General features: G+C 37.7%; 1 protein-coding gene and 2 pseudogenes across 1 annotated transcript in view; 2 read left to right on the top strand and 1 right to left on the bottom strand.

Moving 5' to 3' along the window:
* The window catches only part of HTR2C (5-hydroxytryptamine receptor 2C), a 244,974-nt gene that overhangs the window by 180,972 nt on the left and 41,060 nt on the right, over positions 1-22,942 (top strand). The gene's annotated exons all lie outside the window — the stretch shown is intronic.
* On the top strand, positions 14,362-14,885 carry LOC116747474 (annotated as a pseudogene).
* Positions 17,589-19,811, bottom strand: LOC116747736 (annotated as a pseudogene).

The following is a 22,942-nucleotide window of genomic DNA, read 5'->3' on the forward strand; positions in this document are numbered from 1 at the left end:
TGGGAATGACATAAAAATGAGTGGTAAATAAGAATACATGATGTGATCAGGGAAATTAACACTGTGTGGTAAGAATACTGGGTGTGTCAACATTAGAGTAAGCTAGAAAAGCACCCATTCCATAGGAACAAGTTTTTGTGGCAGTTTATTTAGCCCTCCTATGACTGAGGCAACTCTCACTTCATTATAAGATATGGCTCAATAAGCCTTTCTGTGTGTGTGTCAGCTCATGCTAGTCACAGAGGGACTCAAGGCAGCCTTTCAAGCAGTGGGGAACATAATGCAACAGTAAAGAACACAGGGAGCCCCTATTAGGTAGTTGAGAATGTTCAGCTGTCTTTATTAGGCAGTGGAGAAGAGAAGAGCAGACCTACACATTAACACAGATACCAAGCCCTAATTTATGATTTTTTTCCCTCAAGTGTCATTTCCAGTGTTAATTTTTTCCTCTGGCTTTCCTATGTTGCCCAGACATACAACATTAACCAATAAGCATTTGAAGACATCTGCCTAGATCACAGTAGAGATTCCACTCAGAATCATACAGGCTCTCCCCAAAGTTCATCATCAATGCATCCAAGAAAAAGCAATTTACATGGAATCTAGGATAGAAAGGAATGCAAGATCATTTGTTGCTATGGATAGATGTGGTGCCTAGATGTAGTAAAATGAGCTCCAATCAAGATTAGCTTTTCTGCCCTGTTCTTTACCATCATGGTGACATATTTGCCTCCACGCTAGCAAGGCATACTTTACTTAGATTCGCCTAATTTTATGAGTTAGTTCCTACCAAAGTTAAACATCCACTCTCTGATAGAATCTGAGCATTTATGGACAACTATAACCACTTTGACAAGTTCTAACTATGCAAAGAACTTTATCATCAGGAAAACCTGGTTGTGTACATATATATATATATATATAAATTTATTCAAATGAATGACCTTAATTTTAAAAGACTACTGCAGTTTCCCTAAATTTGGATGCATTTTCTAAGTCACAAAGCATCTTTGATGAAAGTAGTAGTGCAATGAGGTAGAGAGACAATAAAGAATTTCCCCTATTCCAAAAAGATCCATTTATGAAACTTTTACCATATTCCTGAGAGCCTAATAACTTATTTTAAATTGAGGCATTGTAATTTTGGAATCAGCAATCAGGGATTCTGCAGTAGAATTATGGGAGCTATCTAGTGAATATTTAGCACCAGCTATGAGGTATTCATATACAATTTTATGGAGCTGCATAAAGTTCCAAATACAAGCTAATGAGCTTTCTCATCTATCTCTTTTACTTGAGCAAATAGGAGTCTCTATGGAAGCTGACTTCAAAGTCTGGTCTAATGATACTATTAAACACAGAGATGGGAAATCATAGAGTGAGGTCAGGAGCTTTTGCACGGAGTTTCTGTGCTATTTCCTGACACTTCCATTAGGAATATGAGCTAATTAAATACAAAAGGGGGGCAGTCATCTTAGAATGTGCCATAGAGTTTCACAATTTACCTTCTTCTCAGAAATATGCTCCATTATTTCCAAAGAGCCAAATTAATTTCTAGAAACTCCTCTGTCTCCCTAACCAGATGACAATTATTATGTAGCCCATGATGACAATCAGAGATTTTGTTGATAAGGGTCTCTACTTACTTCATCGAGTTTTACTCAGGATAATGCCTTTTAGCTTTACATTTTCTGGTCTTATTTTACTGACACAGTGTGCTTAGGTTCTTTTTATCTACATAGCTGAAAAAAGGTTACCATCCTTCTCTTTTCATTCTTCCTGTAAGAAAAAGATAAATCAAGCCACTTGAGTATTGTCTATTCATCTGTCTTTTCAAACATTAAAAGGAGCACCTACACGTGCTGAGCTCTATGTTGAATAAACATATTCCTTTGCCTGTTAGGAGTCGTAATGAAGGAAACTGACACAGTAGCTGATAATTTTAATACACGGTGGTATAAATGTCAAGTTAGATCTATGTCAGTTTCTTGAGAAGACAAAAAGAAACTAGCTAATGGCTTCGTGGAGGTGGTGACACCTAAGCTAGTGAAATTGTGTCTCACACTCAGGTTTGTCTAGTTTCAAAGTCTGTGTTCATTCCACGATAGTGTAAGAGCAGAGGTTGTACAATGCTGAACCAGCAATTAAATGTTGCTGAATCTAAGAATAGCATGCTTTTATTTTATATAAGGTTGTTGAGATAAGAAGAATAAAAATCTTTAAGAAATAATTGCTGCCAAAATGATGTAATGTTAAAATTACTTTCTGATTTTGTAAAACTTTGCAATATCCAAAAGACATTAAAGTGATCAAAAGGAATAAAATAAAAATTTAGAAGCCTTCAGCTTTAGTATATGGATTCTGGAGTAAGCTTTTGTAATCTACATTTTAGAAGGAGAAAATCAGCCTTCAACTGGTATTTCTAGGGACTTGTTGCAGTACCATAATTTCAGGTAAAAAGTAATTCAAAAAGCTATCAAAGTCTTTGGTCCGGTGTCTACTTCCCCTACAGTCTTTCCCTGGACAACACATCTACTTTCATATGCTCAGCTACCATCTGCCAATGACACCCAAATCTAAAATCCAGGCCGCAAGCTTTTTCACCACTTTGAGCTTTTTATCTTCAGATCTTATGAATATTTTTATGCCAAGAGGAAAGCTTATCTGTTTGTGAAAAAGCCATGCCAAAGGAAAAGGAAGCTGATCAGAATCCAGGGAACAAAACATAAAGGTTGAAAGTTAGGAATGTAGCCAGATAGTACATTTAATCTGAGGGAAACAGGCAGGACAAGAACTGGGATTCACCAATGGGTTAAAGGAGACTTTTCCCTGGTTATCCTGCTGAGTCCCATGGGGTGCCGCAATTGCTCCATTTTACTTTCCAGCCATTTCTTCTTGCCTTTTTTCCCTTTTATTCCCCCTGCCTATCTGATTTTCATACTTTAACAGATTCATCTGTTCCTCAAGGTGTAGACATAACAGCTTCATTTCCTGATTAACCTTTGTTGCCTCCTTAACCAGGGCTCAGGGCCTTCTCTTGTAATATGGTTTCACCATCCATCCACTATTTTCATCCCTGTAACTGTCTCAACACCTTTTCTTTTGCCATTTCATGTCTTCAATTTCAATTTTGAACCAAGACTTTCATCACACACACAAAAAAAGAAAAATTCTTATACTTCACCCCAAAGTGATTATATGATAGTGATGGTTCAGCTAAAATGTATAGTTTCTGTTTTTAAAAACCAATTTATAAAAATATTTAATATTATATTATATTGAATATTAATAACAGACAAAATGTGACATAGTTAGACTATCAAACTGCTTATATCATAGATAGAATGGCTAAGTGTGTTCTTGGAATTCTTAGAACTTCAGAGTAAGCCTCTTATCAGGTGTAATTTGAGGGACACTGCGAAAGTTGCTTTGTCCTCCCACACCAGCCAAAATTGTTCCCTGTCACTTTGCCTTCCCTACAATTCCAGTCATAGAAATCTAATTTATATTCAAATTGCTTAATTAAAATATAGGTACTATAAATGGGAAAAAGAGGTTTGAAAGTAATGAAAGAGTCCAAGGACCAATTTCATCTTTTCATAATTTTCCCCAGACCCCCACACTACATATTTTTTAGAGGATTAATATGCTAATGTTTATAGAATCCTTTAAAGTCTTTGGATAATGAAAGATATTTAAGTAGTACAATGACAATAGAAATATAGCAAAATATCCAAAGAACATACAGATGTCACATATAAATATGGAATACTCATACTGGGGAAACCCTTACATATTTCCTCTTTACCTTTACATGACATTTCTTGTCACTTTAATCATGACAATATCTGCCTTATGGAAAAAAAAAGTCATGATAATATTCCCATTGCAGGCATTCATTACGAAGAGTTAATTCACTGAGAAATATATTAGCATATTAAATCTACAGTTTGTCTATCAAGGCTAAATGTTTTATGTCACTATATTTCTAAATGCATAGTCTGAATAGAAGATAGGAGAGGAGTTATTGCAGGAAGCTTCTTCATGGGAACATTTTTGCTTTCTGGAAAGCTACTACTTGCTCCCAGCATGAGCCTTCATTAGTCATTTACATGGAATCTTATTTATTAACAACCACCAGTTCATGCTCCAAACATTCAAGGTTCCTCATGGCAAAACAACCACTTCTTCCGAGGGTCACTTTTTTCCCTACTGTCTCTATGCAGCCACAATTTTGGAGATATTTTTAGTCCCACTACCTTCTCTTATGTCCCTTAGTATTCTGTGAATGGTTATTTACTCACCTAAACTGCTTTTCTGTAGAAATCATTATCTAGAGTGGTAGCCACCCCGAAACTCTATGACTCCTTCCTTGGTTACCCCAATTTTGTTCCCCATCCCTTATATGGGTTATACACTTAACAAACCTACATTATGAAAACCGGGCCATATTCTATGAAGACACTGTCTAGTAGCTAAGACGGATCCAGAATGTTTAAAGAGAATGATGAAAATGCCATCTTAAGCCCAAATAAACTGTTAGTGAATTGAAGTAGCTGATACTAATTTCCAAACTTCCCAAGTAATGCTGGCTTATAAATTGAATTATTATGCTAAAGAGTGGATATTTTGTTAAATAAAAGTAAAAAACAACAAACAGTATAATAAGTATTTGAATATTTTTACCAGACAAAATGTCCTTTGATATTTAAGTTTATGATTAACTTTTTTAAACATACTGCAGACTTAGGAAGTCAAAAAGGTCTTTATAGTTTCATCTAATTAAATTCTTTGTACTCCCCGTAAATGAAAATCTACCCCAAATCCAACATACACATCCAAAATATATTTCACAATCTCCTTTATTAATGCATGCAAACATTAAAACTACAACCTCAATGATTAAATAATGTCAGAAACAGACTCAAGAAATAAGGATTTCGAGAGGGCTCGTGCCAGGGGGTGCTTCCCAGAGCTTCTGCTGCTAGGGTCCTTGTCCTCGCGGTGGGACACAGCCACCCCCCGCCTCTGCAAACCCTCCAACACTAGCAGGAAGCTTACAAGTTCACTACCAGCTAAGCAAGGAAGAAACCCATGTATTCACCATTTATACAGAGAACTTTGCCAAGAGACGACTGCACCACCTGAAGATTAACTGAGAGGGCAGAGGGCTTACCATTCAGATGGATCAGCAACTCTGACTCAGTTATAACTTCTCCTCAGAGGTTGAGTTCAGGGCTATCAGGTCCCTCACCTTGGGCAAAGTCACAGAGAATCTTGGATTGGATTCTGAAGTTGCTAAAGCAAACACCCTGGGTTTTGTTGGCTGTCTGGCTTCAGTCCAATACAACCACATAGCACCACTGAAGGCAGCCCTGTGCCATGCCACCACCACACCTGTAACCATCCAAGGGATCTTGCCAGAATCCAGCTGTGGCTCAATGATGGATTCAGATGTGAATGCAGTGACCATGCTGCATTCTTCATCAGATCTTTTTGAGAAGACAGATGAACCACCAGCGCAGTGCAAACTGACTCGGCTCTCATCGGAGGAGTGATAGCAGTGGTGATATTCATCATCTTCTCCATCATCGGCACCATGAGCCGCTTCCTTTGCCAGCATAAGCAGTCACATCGTACCAACCAGATGAAGGAGAAGGAATATCCGGAAAATTTGGACAGTTCCTTTAGAAATGACACTGATTTTCAAAACACAGTGAGCGAGTGTAAGCGGGAATATTGCATCTGAAAACCTGCAGGGCCACCTCATACTCTTTCTTTGTTGTTCATTTTTGGTTTCTCTTTCTCCTCTTTCTCCAATTTTTTCATTTTGCTCATTCTCTTTCTCTGTTTTCCTTTTATTTTTGGAACATACCTGCATTCACCACAGCATCTATCCCCTCGAACCAGCCCAGAATACCAGGAAGCTATGGCCACTGCCTTCCTCTGTGACAAACTTATCATGGTGAAAGTGATCGTTCAAGAGACTGATTACTTTAGACAAGGAAGAGATATATGTGTGCACATGTCCATATTCAGTTCCGTACTTCCACTTTCTAAGATGCAGCCTTCAGTTCTGCAACCATTCAGTCTTGCATGCTTACCTTGAACCTGAGCTCTGTGACTTCGGCATGAAACGGTCATCCTCAACACCCTCCCCCATTTCAAGTCCACCCCAACCAGGGAACTCAGGGTACCAAAAGAAGATGCTAGGGCCTGGTTTGTGTCAGTGGCACTTTAAAAGGAACAAGAGAGGTTTGTTGTGTGTTAATTTCCCCCCACAGGAAGCCCATTACCCTAACTCATCATCATCGTTCACTCTGACTCATCCCCTGAGTATTTTCAAATATAGGATTCCTGATAGTCGTGAGCTATTGCTTTGTTCCTTTCTTACCACACTCTCTCCCGGGGCTGACACTTTAGAGCAGCACACAATAGCATAAACCTAGGGGAAGCATGGAAAATAGTCACTTGAAACTAGGAGGTAAAAAGAAAGCTGCTAGGAAGTAGAAGTTCTATAACTTAAAAAATGCCTCTTCCAGTTTTGTGGGAAATGCTAGCTAGGTTATTCCTGGGATTATTATACTGATATATATATATATATAATTTTATAAATATATATATATTATAATATATATTATTATAGAGTATAATATATACATTATACTAATTCCTGGTATTATTATACTGATATATATATATATATATATATATATATATATATATATATCATTGCTGCAGCAAAAAGCAATTCAAATAAAAGTCTAAATTAGCACTTGGTTCCATGAAAGAGCTTAAACCATCTTTACTCAGCTTTAAAGAAAAACAAAAACAAAGCAAAACAAACAAAAAAAAAACTGCGTGAAAGCAAAGAAATACCAAACAGAATTCTTTCCTTCTCTCCACTCACTAAAGATCTGGTGAAGAAAATAAACACAGGTTTCACATTTTAGAATAGACATAATAATCCACGTCTGTCCACTGAGCCATTTCTCTAGGAGATTTAGAATGAACTGATGTATGAGGCATTCTGACTAGCTCCAGGGATTCCTCCACTGCTTAATTTGAGAGGAGCCCTTAAGTTCCACAGCACATCACATTTTCAAATCCGCTTCATCCTATGTATATAAAGGCTCCCACACACTTCTTTCTGCAGGCATAAACTCCCAGACGAGTCAGTGACACATTTCAGGGTATTTGCCCCTTTTGACACCAAAACATCCATGAAACACAGTCATTCCTTCAAGAAGTTATCTTAGGCTCATGCACGAGGTGATGGTACAAATCCTGGTGATTTTGCTGTAGTGATATTCCTCACTCTTTGCCTCTGGTCCAGCTTCAGGAAAAAGATGAGGGGGAAAGGATATAAATGCTCCAGTAGGCTGGGAATGCGAATAGAATGGTCCACAGACGTGGAAAGTACTTGCTGATTCCCTTTACAAGACAGACTTGATTTGCATCCCATCTTGTTCTCCGTGTATCTGTTGCTTCTGACTATTTACCACTTTCCTGCATGATAAGGCTCACAAGGAGGAATTCTTCAGCTTCACCCCATTTCAGGTCTATTCCAGGCTTTTCTTTCAGTGTCAGAGCACATGGGGTAAGGATTTTGTTTGTAATCATATTTCTCAACTTGAAGATGTTGTTCCAAATACACCCTCTCCTTTTAAAAAAAAAAAGAAAGAAGGATTTGGAAACTCTTGACGACAAGTTAGTGGAGGAGGCCCATTAATACTGTCATAAATTTCTTCCAGGGTAGGATAAAATAGTCGAACAAAAAATGCTATCCCCATCCTGGAGACTGGTTCATCAGATTGAATCCAAATTCACAAATCTGAAGTGCCAAATTACAGTTCAAACATGGAGTATCTGGACAGTCCAAGGAAGCTTTTTGTGCTGGTAGTGATGTAACTTTAGGTGTTTTTGCTAGTCTTAACATTCACTCTCGAGAGAAGATACCACAGGAGAAGATTTTAATGCAGAGGAATCTAGACCTGAGATGAGATATAGAAGATCAAAAGTAGATATTCTGCTTCCACACAAGCTATGTCATTCCAGAATGACAAGTTATGTCTCTACCAAAGATCTTTTTCTGTAGCAAGAATGTTGGAAAACTTAGGTACCAGGAACCTATGCAGTGAGACCAGCTGCTAAGCAGCTCGGCCACAGAGGGCAAGAGCCGGTTGTTAGAAGCTTCTAGTACACTACTAGGTCTGTCTCTCATTGGTCCAGAATCTGGGTGGGGCTTATTATGTCAATAATCGGGAATTGTGACACCATAGAACACGTAGAGACTGACGTCTGTATTATTAACTGAGCTATGTGAAACATTACATTACAAACAAACATTACTAAGGCAGACTGTAACTTCAAGAAGTTTACAGTATACCAGAAGAGATAAAAAGAAAATTACAGGGCTTCCCTGGTGGCACAGTGGTTGAGAGTTCACCTGCTGTTACAGGGGACACAGGTTCGTGCCCCGGTCCGGGAAGATCCCACATGCAGCGGAGCGGCTGGGCCCGTGAGCCATGGCCGCTGAGCCTGCGCGTCTGGAGCCTGTGCTGCACAACAGGAGAGGCCACAGCAGTGAGAGGCCCGCGTACCGCACAAAAAAAAAGAAAAGAAAAGAAAAGAAAAAGAAAAATACAGCAAAATATAGATATTAAGATACAGATGTACTCAGGGTACCATGGGAAGATATAGCAAGGAATAATTAACTCTGTATGTTAATTACTAAAACTAAACTAAACTACTAAACTCTGCAGAAGTACTGTCGCAGCTGGGTCTTTAATTATGTGTAGGAGTTTGTCTAGTGGACCAGGAAAAGGATCTGAAGAAGGGGTATTTTACAGATGTCATTCTAGGCGTTCCAGTCCTTTCCCTAACTAAAATAAAGTTTTACTTATCCTTGCCAGGTTTTCCAGATGTACATTCAAAATGTACAAAGGTATGGGAAAATGAAAGTGGAAAAATGGCTAGAGATGGGATTAGAGTAAAAAGCAAAATATTAGATCTCAGAGAAATAATTCTTCATGACATAGGTATGACCTCTTTACTTAGGTTTTATACTTGATGGGATGAGGAAATATCTGGGCAAAAACACTTGTAAACCATAACTAATGCTGTATTTCTTAGAAAGCTAAGCAAAATTAACTATTTAATGAAATCCTATAGATTTATTTTTATAATGCATGTTATATTCTTAGTGACTTTCCTGTGAAGTCGTGGAACCTAAAACTATACCTAGGGTGTACCTAGCCAGTGCTACAAATTTGTAGGACAACAGACCATTTTATATGATTAATTAGCAGGAAGTTAAAATGTGACTTGAGTACTAAGAATATACAGTAATATTAGGTAATCAACATCTAAAATGTTATGCAGGTATTAATACCATGACAATATAATAAAAAAACACAAATTCTCCTCATCCAAAATGAAGCCATGCATTGTTCAAATTACTGGCTGAAAGAAATCTTGTGTTCATCAAGTTCCACACAGAAAATTATATAATAAATAGTATTCTGCTTTGTAAACAGTCCTTTCCCTAACTAAAATAAAGTTTTACTTATCCTTGCCAGGTTTTCCAGAGAATACAGTCAGCCCTTTGTATCTGCGGGTTCTTCATCTACAGATTCAACCAACCACAGGTCAAAATTAAAAAAAAAAAAAAAAAATTCCAGAAAATTCCAAAAAGCAAAACTTGAATTTGCCACACAGCTGCAACTAGTTACATACCAATTACATTGTACTTATAACTATTTACATAGCAATTACATTGTACTAGGTATTATAAGTAAACTAGATATGATTTATGCCTTCGGGAGGATTAATATGCAAACACTACACCATTTTATGTAAAGGACTTGAGCATCTGCCCAGAGTCCTGGAACCAATCTGAACCCCACCCCCAATACCGAGGGATGACTGTGTTAACTAGCAGAGTGTTTTTCTATAAGTCTTTCATTTTTATTCTGCTTCTACTTAATAGCACTGCCCTATTTTGGGCTATTTGACCATAAATTTCCATTCTGTCTCCTTTCAAAATCAATATGTAATGTTTAGGAGGGCTAAAGAGATATTCGGATGATGACTTGAAAAAGATATTCTACATCAGACAATCAGGCTCACCTTTCTCCTTGATACTTTTCCTCAACCCTAAGCTAAAACTAAAAGAATAGCTTTTACCTTAAAGTACCTTAAAGTATCAGAATATGTAAAAATGCTGGAAACTGGTCTTAGCATTTCACACAAGTCCTATAAAATCAAACAAAAAGAAATCTAAAACCCCAGCAGAAATTAATAAAGAGTATTGGATGCATGGTAGAATTTTTAAATGTTTATAAAAACTACAATGATGTGACTAGAATGAGAAACAATACTAAAGTTTGTCAACCCAAAGGACCACAAACTATAAAGAGTCCAAAAGGCAGTTTATTTGGGGTCTTAGAATTGCTATTCTGGGATCACAGATTCCAGAGGAACACAGAATAGTGTCCCATCAGAGGAAATGGATAGGGGTTTTTACGGGGAAAAGCGGGAAGCTCATGCAGGCTTAGACAAGTTGTTTCCCAAGAATTTGGATTGGAGGATAAATTTGTTCTATAAATACAATTGGGTTATTGAGCATATCTCATCTATTACTACGAAAAGGTATGTTTTCTCTAGTTCAGAAAAAGTACAGTTCTCAGCATTTTTTTTTCCTTTTGGCAACTCAGCAACTATTCAGCAGTTTTATTTAGACTGTTCAGCAAAAGTTCAGCACAAGCAGTGAACATGGAGGTCCTCAGGGCACGTCTCAGTCATTACTGACCTTGCTCCTTTCACATGTTCAACCTAAGTTCTATCTCCTCGGTTAGGACGGAAAAGTGGTAAAAGGAGATCTTGACTCACTCTCAGTCTTGCTTTCCAACTTCCTGATATGACAAGGGAAGCTGGAAGACTAGAAAATCTGCATTAATCTAAAAAACTGGCAGTAGAGAAAGTATAGAATACTATATAGTTGGCATATATACGCCAAATGTGGGAATAAACATTTTTTAAAGCACGTTACTGTAAATTCACAGAGCCACACGATTTTTATAGCTACTCTTATAATTTGACAAAAAATAAGAGCGGGTCTACTGTAATCAACTTCCTACATCTCAATATAAAGTTCTTCCTTCCAGCCCTTTAACTCCTTCATTCACAAATATTGTGTTCTATGACATCATTGCAGATCTCCTTGACTTTTGTCCAACTCTCTTGCTTCCTCCAAACTTCACTTTCTTCCCTTTCCAGCTTTCTCTGAGAAGACTTATCTTATAAACCTGGGGAGAGTTAAGTTTATCATACTCAGTATTTCCAGAATATCATGTGTACTACCTCTGTCATGGCACTTAACTCACTGTAGTGAAATTTTTGTTTACATGTTTGTCTCTCCATTATACAGTGAATCCCTAGTTATTAACATAGAAAAATTTTCAATGAAACACAATACAAATTGAATTAACAGGGTGAAGTCATGGCTTTTAATATGTATATTCAAATCCAAATTATCAACTGCATCACTTTCAGTGTTAATATCACCAAACCTCAGGGGTTTTGGGCTTTGATCTGTAACTAATTTATGAGTTTATTGTGATGCATAAATGATATAATCTGTAAAGTTTCCTGGAAAAAAATATATACCTAACTAATGCTAGTTTCTTTTTATCTAATGAATTTAAGGATCTTTAAACATATTATGAAATATATAAATATGGCATTGTGATAGGTTAAACACAATAAACTATAATTAATCCTGGTAGAGCCTGAAAATCATTTAATAAACTTCAATGCATATTTCTAATAAACATTTTTCAAAGACGGAAATAGAAAAGTCATTTCTTAATATATTCTAAGTCAACAGCCAGTATAATAACAATGTGTGGATGTAGGATTAAACATATAAAAACATTTTTTAAAAAGTTAAAAGTACAGCAATAGGTCATACTATTTATGATAGATAAGACATCAAAATCAATGATAAAAGAAAACATGTTAGATAAATTTAGACTCTTGCCTCATTTCACACACGAAAATAAATTCTAGGAAGATTAAAAAGTTGACTATTTAAAACCTATCCAAGTAAACACAAGAAGAAATTGAAAAGGATATTTAGCCAACTATTGGATATTTACCTAACATCTAAGACGAAGAAACCATAGGTGATTACACAAATGAGAAGACTGAGAGATTTGGCTACATAAAAATATAACATTTCTGACTACGGAAACATTTTTTTAAAATGTAAAGTAGAACATAACTAATTATCAGAGAAATGCAAATCAAAACTACAATCAGGTATCACCTCACACTGGTCAGAATGGCTATCATCAAAAAGACTACAAACAATAAATGCTGGAGAGGGTGTGGAGAAAAGGGAACCCTCTTACACTGTTGCTAGGAATGTAAATTGGTACAACCACTAGGGATAACAGTATGGAGGTTCCTTTAAAAACTAAAAATAGAACTACCATATGACCCAGCAATCCCAATCCTGGGCAGATATCCGGAGAAACCATAAATTGAAAAGATACATGCACCCCAATGTTCACTGAAGCACTATTTACAATAGCCAAGACATGGTAGCAAACTAAATGTCCTTTGCCAGAGGAACGGATAAAGGTGTGGTATATATATATATATATATATATATATACACAATTGAATATTCCTCAGCCATAAAAAAAGAACAGAATAATGCCATTTGCAGCAACATAGATAGACCTAGAGATTATCATATTAAGTGAAGTCAGACAGAGAATGACAAATATATATCAATCATATATGGAATCTAATTTTTAAAATGATACAAATGAACTTATTTACAAAAGAGAAACAGACTTACAGATATGAAAAACAAACTTATGGTTACCAAAAGGGAAACATCGTGGGGGGGGGGGGATAAATCAGGAGCTTGGGATTAACATACACACACCACTATATAAGATAGATAAGCAACAAGGAGCTACTGTATAGCACAGGGAACTATACTCAATATTCTGTGATAACCTATATGAGAAAAGAATATGAAAAAGAATGGATATATGTATAACTGAATCACTTTGCTGTACATTTGAAACTAACACATTGTAAATCAACTATACTCCAATAAATTTTTTTAAAAAACGTAAAGTAGACTGGGATAAAATAATTGCAGCAAGAAACAAACATAAGCAATATTATAAGATAAAGCAATGACTGACATAAAACATTTGTCTCAAATATTTAACAATTGTGTTAAAATACTATATTATAAAATATACCTATAGGTTTATTTAGAAGAACAGTGTATAATGCATCCCCTAGATACTGGGAAATGAATATGAACATGATGTTTCCATATTCTCATTCATACTTCTGTTCAAAATCACCATTTCCATTCTGATATTAGTAATATGATCTCAGTGTGCAAATTTTTCTACAATTTCTAAACTGTGTGAGATTATACAATTTTAAGATGTGTTTATAACACAAAAATTATATGTGGATATCAGTCTTTAGTCCTTCCAAAATTCTCTCTTCCTTAAAAGCAACAAGAAATTTTACAAAAATTGTCAGAATCAACTAATTCAGGACTCTGGAAGTTACTTAAAAGCTCAAAGCAATCCAGGGAGTGTTTATTCAAAAAAGTGACTGAATTTTGCTAAGAGCAGCAGTCTCTGTAGCATTTTAACTTGCCCTATTTCATTACCCGTCTCAGGCTCCAGGGTAGCCTTGAAAACCAAGAGCCTGCAATCTCAGTGCAAACTAGCAGCCCAATACTTACCAGAGGGAACAGAGTTAGCACACTCCTTCAGAGCCTCATTTCCAGAGAACTGTCATTATTTGACATGTCTGGTGGTTCCCTGGAAGAATTAACACCAATTCTTCAAAAACTTTTTCAAAAAAAAAAAAAAAAAAACTTTTTCAAAAATTTTTTTAAAAAGAGGAATTCTTCCCTACTCTTTTTATGAGACTGATAATATCCTGATACCAAAACCAGACAAAAATAGCATAAGGGAAAAAATATATAAATCAATATCCTGTATGAATATAGATGCAAACATCCTTAACGAAATACTAGCAAATATATGAAAAAGGTTGGACACCAATAAAATGGGTATTATCCCAGAAATGCAAAGTTGGGGCAAGCCGCTCAGGCGGTCCTGCGGATCTGTCTTTTGCTTCAACAGTGTTGGGGCAAAACAGACCGAGGGACGCCCCTTGCTCCAGCCTCCAACCACCCTCCAACCTTTTTTCCAGTCGCAACTTTCGGAATCAGCCACTCAGCCACCCTCAGCTTTCAGGACCAGCCAACGCCATTTTTTGAGCTTAACTCCGTATTACCAATCAACCATGAGCTCCCAGATTCCTCAGAATTATTCCACTTAGGTAGAGGCTGCCATCAACCGCCCAGTTGACATGCATCTGGGTCCTCCTACACCTACCTCTCTCTGGGCTTCTATTTCCACCGCGAGGATGTGGCTCTGGAGAACGTGGGCCACTTTTTCTGCGAATTGGCCAAGGAGAAGCACGAGGGTGCCCAACGTCTCTTGAAGATGCAAAAACAGTGCAGCAGCCGCGCCCTCCTCCAGGAGCGCAGAAGCCGTCCCAAGATGAGTGGGGTAAAACCCAGGACGCTATGGAAGCCGCCATTCTCATAGAGAAGAACCTGAGCCAGGCCCTTGCGGACCCGCAGGCCATGGGTTCTGCCCGCGCAGACACGCACCCCTGTGACTTCCTGGAGAGCCGCTTCCTGCAGGAGCAGCTGAAACTCATCAAGCAGATGGCGACCACCCGACTAACCTCCACAGGCTGGCTGGTCCCAGGCTGGGCTCGGCCAGTATCTCTTTGAAAGGCTCACCCTCAAGCCCAACTAGGAGCCTCCAGAGCCCAGAGGCCTTTGAGGAGCCCCCCTGGTGTCAGGGCTTCTGCCTGAAGCCCGTCTCTGCAGCCACTAGGGCTTTTTAACTGCCCTGGGGCCCTCTCCCAAGCCCTGGACCAAATGGAAACAATAAAGCTTTTGGCAGCAAAAAAAAAAAAAAAAAAAAGCAAAGTTGGTTCAACCTGTGAAAATCAATCAGTATAATGCCCCTTATTAACAGAATAAAGGGAAAAACACTACCTGATTACCTTAATAGACTCAAAAAAGCATTTGACAAAATCCAACCCCTTTTGTGATAAAAACAGATATGTGGAATCTAGAATAATGGTACAGATGAACCGGTTTGCAAGGCAGAAATAGAGACACAGATGTAGAGAACAAATGTATGGACACCAAGGGGGGAAAGCTGGACGGGCGGGGAGGGTTGGTGGGATGAATTGGGAGATTGGGATTGACATATATACACTAACACGTATAAAATACATAACTAATAAGAACCTGCTGTATAAAAAAATAAAATAAAATTCAAAAAAGTATTTAGCTCTGAAACAAAAAAAATGATATTTTAAGAATAAAGTTGTATTACTAAAAAAAAAAATACTGAATCATCTCCATCAATCCTCAACCACACCTCAGTTCCCCCTTCCTAGCCCTTGAGGTCAGGTGTTGGCTAACTACATCCATGTGCCAAATCCTGCTGACTACTGATATTGATAAATAAAGTTTTCTCGGAATACAGTCACACCCATTCTTTCAAGGATCGCCTATGGCTGCTTTCAACCTACAAAAGTAGAGTTGAGTAGCTGCGAAGACTAAAATATATATTACTTAGCCCTTTACAGAAAATGTTTGCCATTCTCTGGTTTAAGATGCCGTTTGAAAATCCCAAGTTTTTCCTTGTTTGTTTTTTGGTTTTGTTTTGTTTTTCCATTGGCTTTCTTCTCTCTTAATTGCTGCATGTGAAAAAAAATAAAATGCCCTTCTACTCCATGTGTGCTTTTCTTTTGTCCAGTTAATTTATTTAATTAGTTTTTTATCTTATAATATTTCTCACTATACTATAAAATCATGAGAACAAGTATAATGTTTGCCTTCTGTATCATTATCTCCATCTACCTACTATATATTAAAAACTTAATATTTATTAAATACATAAATCAATGCCACATCAGTAAAACACCTTAAACTTATTTTGGAACAAGGAAGAGAATAAATCCATAAATTAATAAAATATACCAATTCTCCTAAAATTCATTTCAATATATTTCTACCATATTAACAATTCATACTAGTAATTTGAGTAATGTATTACTCTGAAAAGAACATGCCTATTATACAATGTAGTAGTTACTTCAATACTTGGCTCCTGAAACATATTGTCACTGGTTTTGTGGGGTTTTTTGTTTTGTTTATTTTTACATTTAACCTAATTTTATTCATGCTTGCCTTGGGATGGGGAATAGATCATTCAGTAAAAACATACAGTAGAAACAAAATATGTCTTATCATGTAAACTTTTAAACTACAATAATTATGTACCTTAATTACTTCCATGCACACATGTCTAACATTACAGTTTTCTTTTTAAATAAACACAATTAAGACTTCTAGGAGCATTTTATAATAAAGTAATTCCTAATTTTTCTGTGTAGATAGATCAAGTACCTCCAAAATACAAATTCCTATACACAGTGAGCGCTTTACTTAAAATGAATGCTTAAGTAAATTAAGTACATGGACAGCCTTAGGATAAGCTGACATATATTCAGCTAAGTAGACAACAAACCATAGTGCCAAATGGAAAAAGTGTATTTGCAAATAAATTTCAAAAACTAAGTTAACTTTTTAGAATTAAATACAGAAAATATAGTGATTTGCTAAAATAAATAAGATGTGATGTAGTAACACTTCACTATAAAGAATGAATACCAGAACATTTATAAACGGTGAGTGAATCTTATTAAGAATAGTTTACTGCAATAAACGCTGGCTAAATAGAAGTGCATATTGTGAAGCACTATGGGTAGTATATGTTTTGCCACATACTTCTGTTACCTTGAGGTAGATAACACATGTGTACCAAATTCGTCATTCATTTTCAGTTGCTGCTGGTATCATGTGCTTTTAAGAAATGTGTACAGTAGGAAAAACTTGAAAATACTCAAGAATGAAAAATATTTTAAGAAAAAAATAGATATTTCCATGCAATTATGTACAGTCTCACTGTGTAAATTTCAAGGCAAGATTTTTGTTTCCTGTAAAACAGATCATTGTTCTATGAGAGAATGTTTTTTACTTGTCTTAGTGCATTTCTTTTGTCTCCTCCCGCATTGCGTTATTTTGCTCTATTCTTTATTTTTTTTATTTATTTTTTTTTTTTTTAGGGTTTCTTTTATTTATTTATTTTTTTTATATATTTATTTTTTTTTGCAGTACGCGGGCCTCTCACTGCTGTGGCCTCACCCGCTGCGGAGCACAGGCTCCGGATGCGCAGGCGCAGCGGCCATGGCTCACGGGCCCAGCCGCTCCGCGGCATATGGGATCTTCCCGGACCGGGGCACGAACCCGTGTCCCCTGCATCGGCAGGCGGACTCTCAACCACTGCGCCACCAGGGAAGCCCTATTCTTTATTTTTGTGTGCAAATGACATGCCAGTTAAAATGAAAACCATCTCACATGTAGAAAAAAAGTCTGGATTTTAAAAACCAAGAAAAAAATGCTTTCTAAATGACACCATCTGATTCAAGTAAGAAAATGACTTAAACACTAGTAATAACAAAGACAAAACACACTTCATGAAGAATACAAAAAGAAATGCCTGCTGAGTGTTGTAGTTCAGATGTTTCAGAATGCTGCTGTATGTTTTATGAGGAATCTGAGGGGAAGATTTCATAGCAGGAGGTGTTAATGTGGCCTGCATTGATTTAAGTGGTGACCCGGCTGGACTGTGAAACTGTGGGATGCCTATGGATTCAAGTTGCTTGTTAAAGAGGAACTCCCCACTGTTGTTCAGAAATCCTTCCTCACTTCCTCTCTCCTCAAGCTTCCCATCCTCTACCGGCTCAGTTTCTAGCATTTCAATATCTTCTTCCTTGCTAAAGAACTTGTCCAGGTAACTGGGGTAAGTGTTTTCCTTTTCAATTTGCTCATCCTTCCTTACCTCACAACAAAACTGACTTATGAGAAAACAGTCCTCCCCATCACCCACAAACTGGCTATCCCAAGAAGACTGGTACAAGCCTTCTGAGCCAAATTGGCCATTCTTTTTTCCTGTTTTTCTCGGCTTACTGACTTTGATATCAAACTTTTCAATTCTAGTTGGGACACTGAGCTATTCAAGTCATTTAATTTGTCATCAACAGCAGTAGGCTCATGTTGTGAACTAAGTTGAATAGTTCCTGCAATAAAGGAATCAAAATCAAATCCCTGATTCTTTTCCCTTTCTTTTTCAGCAAGTTGCTGTGATGTTATTGGACTTTAACCAATCCATTCCTTTCACATTTTGACTTGCCTTTCTTATCAGATTTTTCTTTGCTTTGTTCTTTCCAATAAGTGTGGGTTCATAGTAATGATTAACTTCACTCTCTCTCCAAACTAAGTTATCTAAGTATGATGATGACCTCGTTTCGTAGTTACCAGTATTTGTTTTCATGATGATCTGGGTATTGCCAACAAGGCTCAGTAGAGTAATTGGTCTCAAAAGCAGGATCCTCCAAATACTTTTCACTATCTTCATCCAAATATTTTCGAGATCAACTTGTACTTCTTCATCAGTGACATCAGACAGAGCTCTTGGGTCAAGCTGAACTTCATCAATATCAAAGTTGTTATGTATAGGCCAATCATGCTCTGAAAATCGACAATCATGGTACCTTTTCCAGTTATAAATGTGACTATGAGTTTCATCCATAAGCAAAATATCATCAACTTCATCTTTAATATGAAAAGGATGACCTGAAATTGGCTCATCCATTGGAAAAGAATAAATACTCATGTAAGGATGAGAAAGCACTTCTTCTGCTGTCAACCGATCCATGGGGCTAAATGTCAAAATTTGTTCCAGGAAATCCAGTGCTTCTCGACTGATTCCGGGGAGCAGCTGAGTTAAGGGTTTGTGTGGCTCAGTCATGTCATTTCTAATGTAAACTGGAATTACGCTGAGAAGCTCCTGTCAATCTTCCTCATGTACAATAGGAATAGACTCTAAAATCAGTTGCGTCTGTTCAAGTTCATGGGCACCTGCAAAGAGGGTTTTACCAGGCAGCATTTCAGCAAAGATGCAGCCTGCAGCCCACGTCAATGGCTTTAGTATAAGTATTAGGAGAAAGTAAAAGAGGTGGGGATCTGTACCATTTAGGAACCAGTCCTTCAGAAAGATGACCTTAATGGGAATAATAGGGATCCATTATCCATGCAAGACCAAAGTCACCTATCTTCAGCACCAAGTCTTCAGTATTAATGAAAAGATTAGCTGGTTTCAGATCTCTGTGCAGTACGTTTGCTGAGTGAATATATTTGAGCCCACGTAGCAGCTGATACATGAAAAGCCTGGCATGCTCTTCCAGTAACGGGCCCTGCTCCAGCACATTAGCCAAGTCTGCCTCCATGTACTCCTGAACAATGTAAACACTGTTCAGTTTGGTAAGAGAGCCCACATCATCTGTTAACGGGCTTCCACTAGGACCAAGAATTTCAAACACCTTCACAATGTTATCATGGTCAAGTCTAAGAATTTTGATTTCACGTAGAGCATGTTTGACACTCTGGGGATCAGTAAGGACAATTTTCTTGATGGCTACTCTTTTGTCACAGTCATTGTCTACAGCAGAAAAAAACCAAGCCATTGCCTCCACAACCCAATGGTTTTAAGTCCATATAACTAGAGCCCAGATTTCATGAGACTTTTAAATTTCTCTGCCATTTTGAAACCCTTACTATTGCCTCTTCCTTTCAAATTGTTGAACTTGTGTAAATAAGGAAGAAAATTGGCATCAAAAAGAAAGATCTTTCAAAAAGGTAGAAAAAATAATAATTTTGCTTCCACAGCAAGGTGGTTTCATCGCATATGCCAACCAGGCCTGTTGAGTTCCCCTTAGATTTGAAGCTCAAAAAGCTCTACTCATACTGAGAATTAAAAAGATTGCAGTACTCATAGGTGAAGAAAGGGGCAGTAACTCTGCAGACATTTAAAGAAAACACTCAAGAAACTCAAACGGAATGAAGTGACACTCAGATTTACTGTGCTGAAGGATTTAACATTTGACAAAAATGTGAATAAATATGCACACAACAGGCTTCTATGAACATTCTCCTCGCAGTGCAGATACAGTCAGTGTTGGACTGGTCCTGAGCAGCATCATTCTAAGGTGCTGGCAAGCACTATTTCCGTTTTGCTTCTTTTCTTCCTTTGTTGCTGTATATTTCAACAGGAAGCTCTGGGGGCGGTTGGTTAACAAAATGTCTTTCGTTAGTGACCAGGTGGCTCCAGCTCACCACAACAATCACAATCAAACCTACCGTCCATCTTACTCTGATACAACGGGACTTCTACGATTCATCGAGGGAATGCGGGGCCCACGGACAGCCCCCAGTGTCGGCTCAGGTCTCCGGCTGTGCTGGCGGTGGCGTCTCCGAGGCGCGGTTTTGTGTTATTTTAAAGCAAATTTGTGAAAGTTTTAGGGAAATTTTTAAAATGGCAATATTTTAATTGTAAACCACAACTTTATAAGTCATATATATGTAAAATATAGTTTGTTTTTAGCTATGAAGTTCTATGTCAATATTGCTTTCCTTTCCCCTTTAAGAAGCTTTAGAAGGAGTTTCCGTTTTCTGTTAATTAAAATTTCACAGTAACTTTTTTTTTTTTTTTTTCCGGTACGTGGGCCTCTCACTGTTGTGGCCTCTCCCGTTGCGGAACACAGGCTCCGGACGCGCAGGCTCAGCGGCCATGGCTCACGGGCCCAGCCGTTCCGCGGCATGTGGGATCATCCTGGACCGGGGCACAAACCCATGTCCCATGCATCAGCAGGCGGACTCTCAACCACTGCACCACCAGGGAAGCCCCACAGTAACTTTTAATCTATTCTCATTCGGCAGAGTAAACTGTTTGAACAGGGAATAAACAAAAACCAAAAAGCTTTACTAAAACTTAGGATGTGGGGATGTTTGAAATTGGGCATATGAAAGGCAGTGAATAAGTATTGGTTTCAACCTATGATGTAACAGAAGGGAGGTCATGGGGGCATTCAAGGTTAATACCTGGAGTTCACTTGGAGACGTACTGAATATTTTTAAGCCTTGGGTATTTACTGCAAGTAATCAGAAGGATCACTAACTAAAGAAAGCAGATATGGGTATGGGTTACAAATTCACAAACAGCAGTTACTAGGGTGCTCTAATTAAGGCTGTAGATGGTGTCTCTTTGACGTAGCTACTTTGAGTGTTCTAAAATCATGATTGCTGCTCAGTGCTTTAAGAAATCTGCCTGATACCTGGCAGCATGTTGTTGACACTAGTATCAGTAGCTATTAATTTAGACTTGACTAGATTTTTAGTAAATATTAGTATATAAATTTAAGATAAAAGTAAATTGAGGGGCTTCCCTGGTGGCGCAGTGGTTGAGAATCCACCTGCCAGTGCAAGGGACACGGGTTCGAGGCCTGCTCTGGGAGAATTCCACATGCCGTGGAGCAACTGGGCCCGTGAGCCACAACTACTGAGCCTGAGCGTCCGGAGACTGTGCTCCGCAACAAGAGAGGCCGCGATAGTGAGAGGCCCGTGCACCACGATGAACAGTGGCCCCCACATGCCACAACTAGAGAAAGCCCTTGCACAGAAACGAAGACCCAACACAGCAAAAATAAATATATAAATTAATAAACTCTTACCCCCAACATCTTCTTTAAAAAAAAAAAGTAAATTGATTTTACAGGTTTTGTCCTATATCTTTAGTTTAAATATATTGTAGAAAATGTATCCTCCCAAATAGTAAATTAACTAGTAGCCACCAAAAATTTAGAAACATTGATCCAAAAATTTCAAATGATAAATTGTTCAGTCAGGGATAAGTTATTCATTACTTGAATACTAATCTTTAATAAAATGTGCATTTTAGTATTTATGAATACGTTATTAGAGATTTAAAGGATTATTATAAAAAAGCATTATTCAAAAGAACATTTTAGGTTTACTTTGGTCTTTAGTGAACATTAGAATAATGGGGTGGTCATCATATTTATCATTCAAGTACCTAGGAGAATTACCAAAATTTAATCCTGCTAGTATCATCAAGACTTGATAAATTATGAATACCAGATTTTTTTTTTTTTTTTTTTTTTTTTTTTTTTGGTACGCGGGCCTCTCACTGTTGTGGCCTCTCCCATTGCGGAGCACAGGCTCCGGACGCACAGCCTCAGTGGCCATGGCTCATGGGCCCAGCCGCTCCGCGGCATGTGGGATCTTCCCGTACCGGGGCACAAACCCGTGTCCCCTGCATTGGCAGGCGGACTCTCAACCACTGCACCACCAGGGAAGCCCAGAGATACTTTTTTTAAAATATATTTTCTTCTGTTGAGTTAGCAATCACCTTACATAAATGACACAGTCAAATAGGCTTTTTTTTTCTTTTGAATATAAAGTACCAGATTATGGGTGTGCTTAATGTATTAAAATGAAACCAAAACCAAAAAATCTAGAGGCATAAATTTAAAGCCACAATAATATCTTATTCTCTTACCTCTATCTTTTCTTTTTCCCGCACTACTGTGCTAGGGTAGAGCCACATACTACAAATAGCAGAATTTTTCATTAATGTATACTTGGTTAGGTAGAAAGCACCAGGAAAACACTGATCATTTCTTCTTTGTCCTTCTCCCTTTCCCACCCAAGATCCATAAAATTGCTGAGTCTTCCATTCTCTGGAGAAAATATAAACAGAGACATGGAAATCATTGCCATATTCCCATAGGGAAAGACTTGAAGCCAACTTGAAAGGAACTAGCTCAATTGCAAATCATAAGGAAAGCTTCAGGGTGGATGGGTTGTGGGACTGTT

Source organism: Phocoena sinus, chromosome X (genome assembly GCF_008692025.1).
Source record: "Phocoena sinus isolate mPhoSin1 chromosome X, mPhoSin1.pri, whole genome shotgun sequence".
Lineage (NCBI taxonomy): Eukaryota > Metazoa > Chordata > Mammalia > Artiodactyla > Phocoenidae > Phocoena > Phocoena sinus.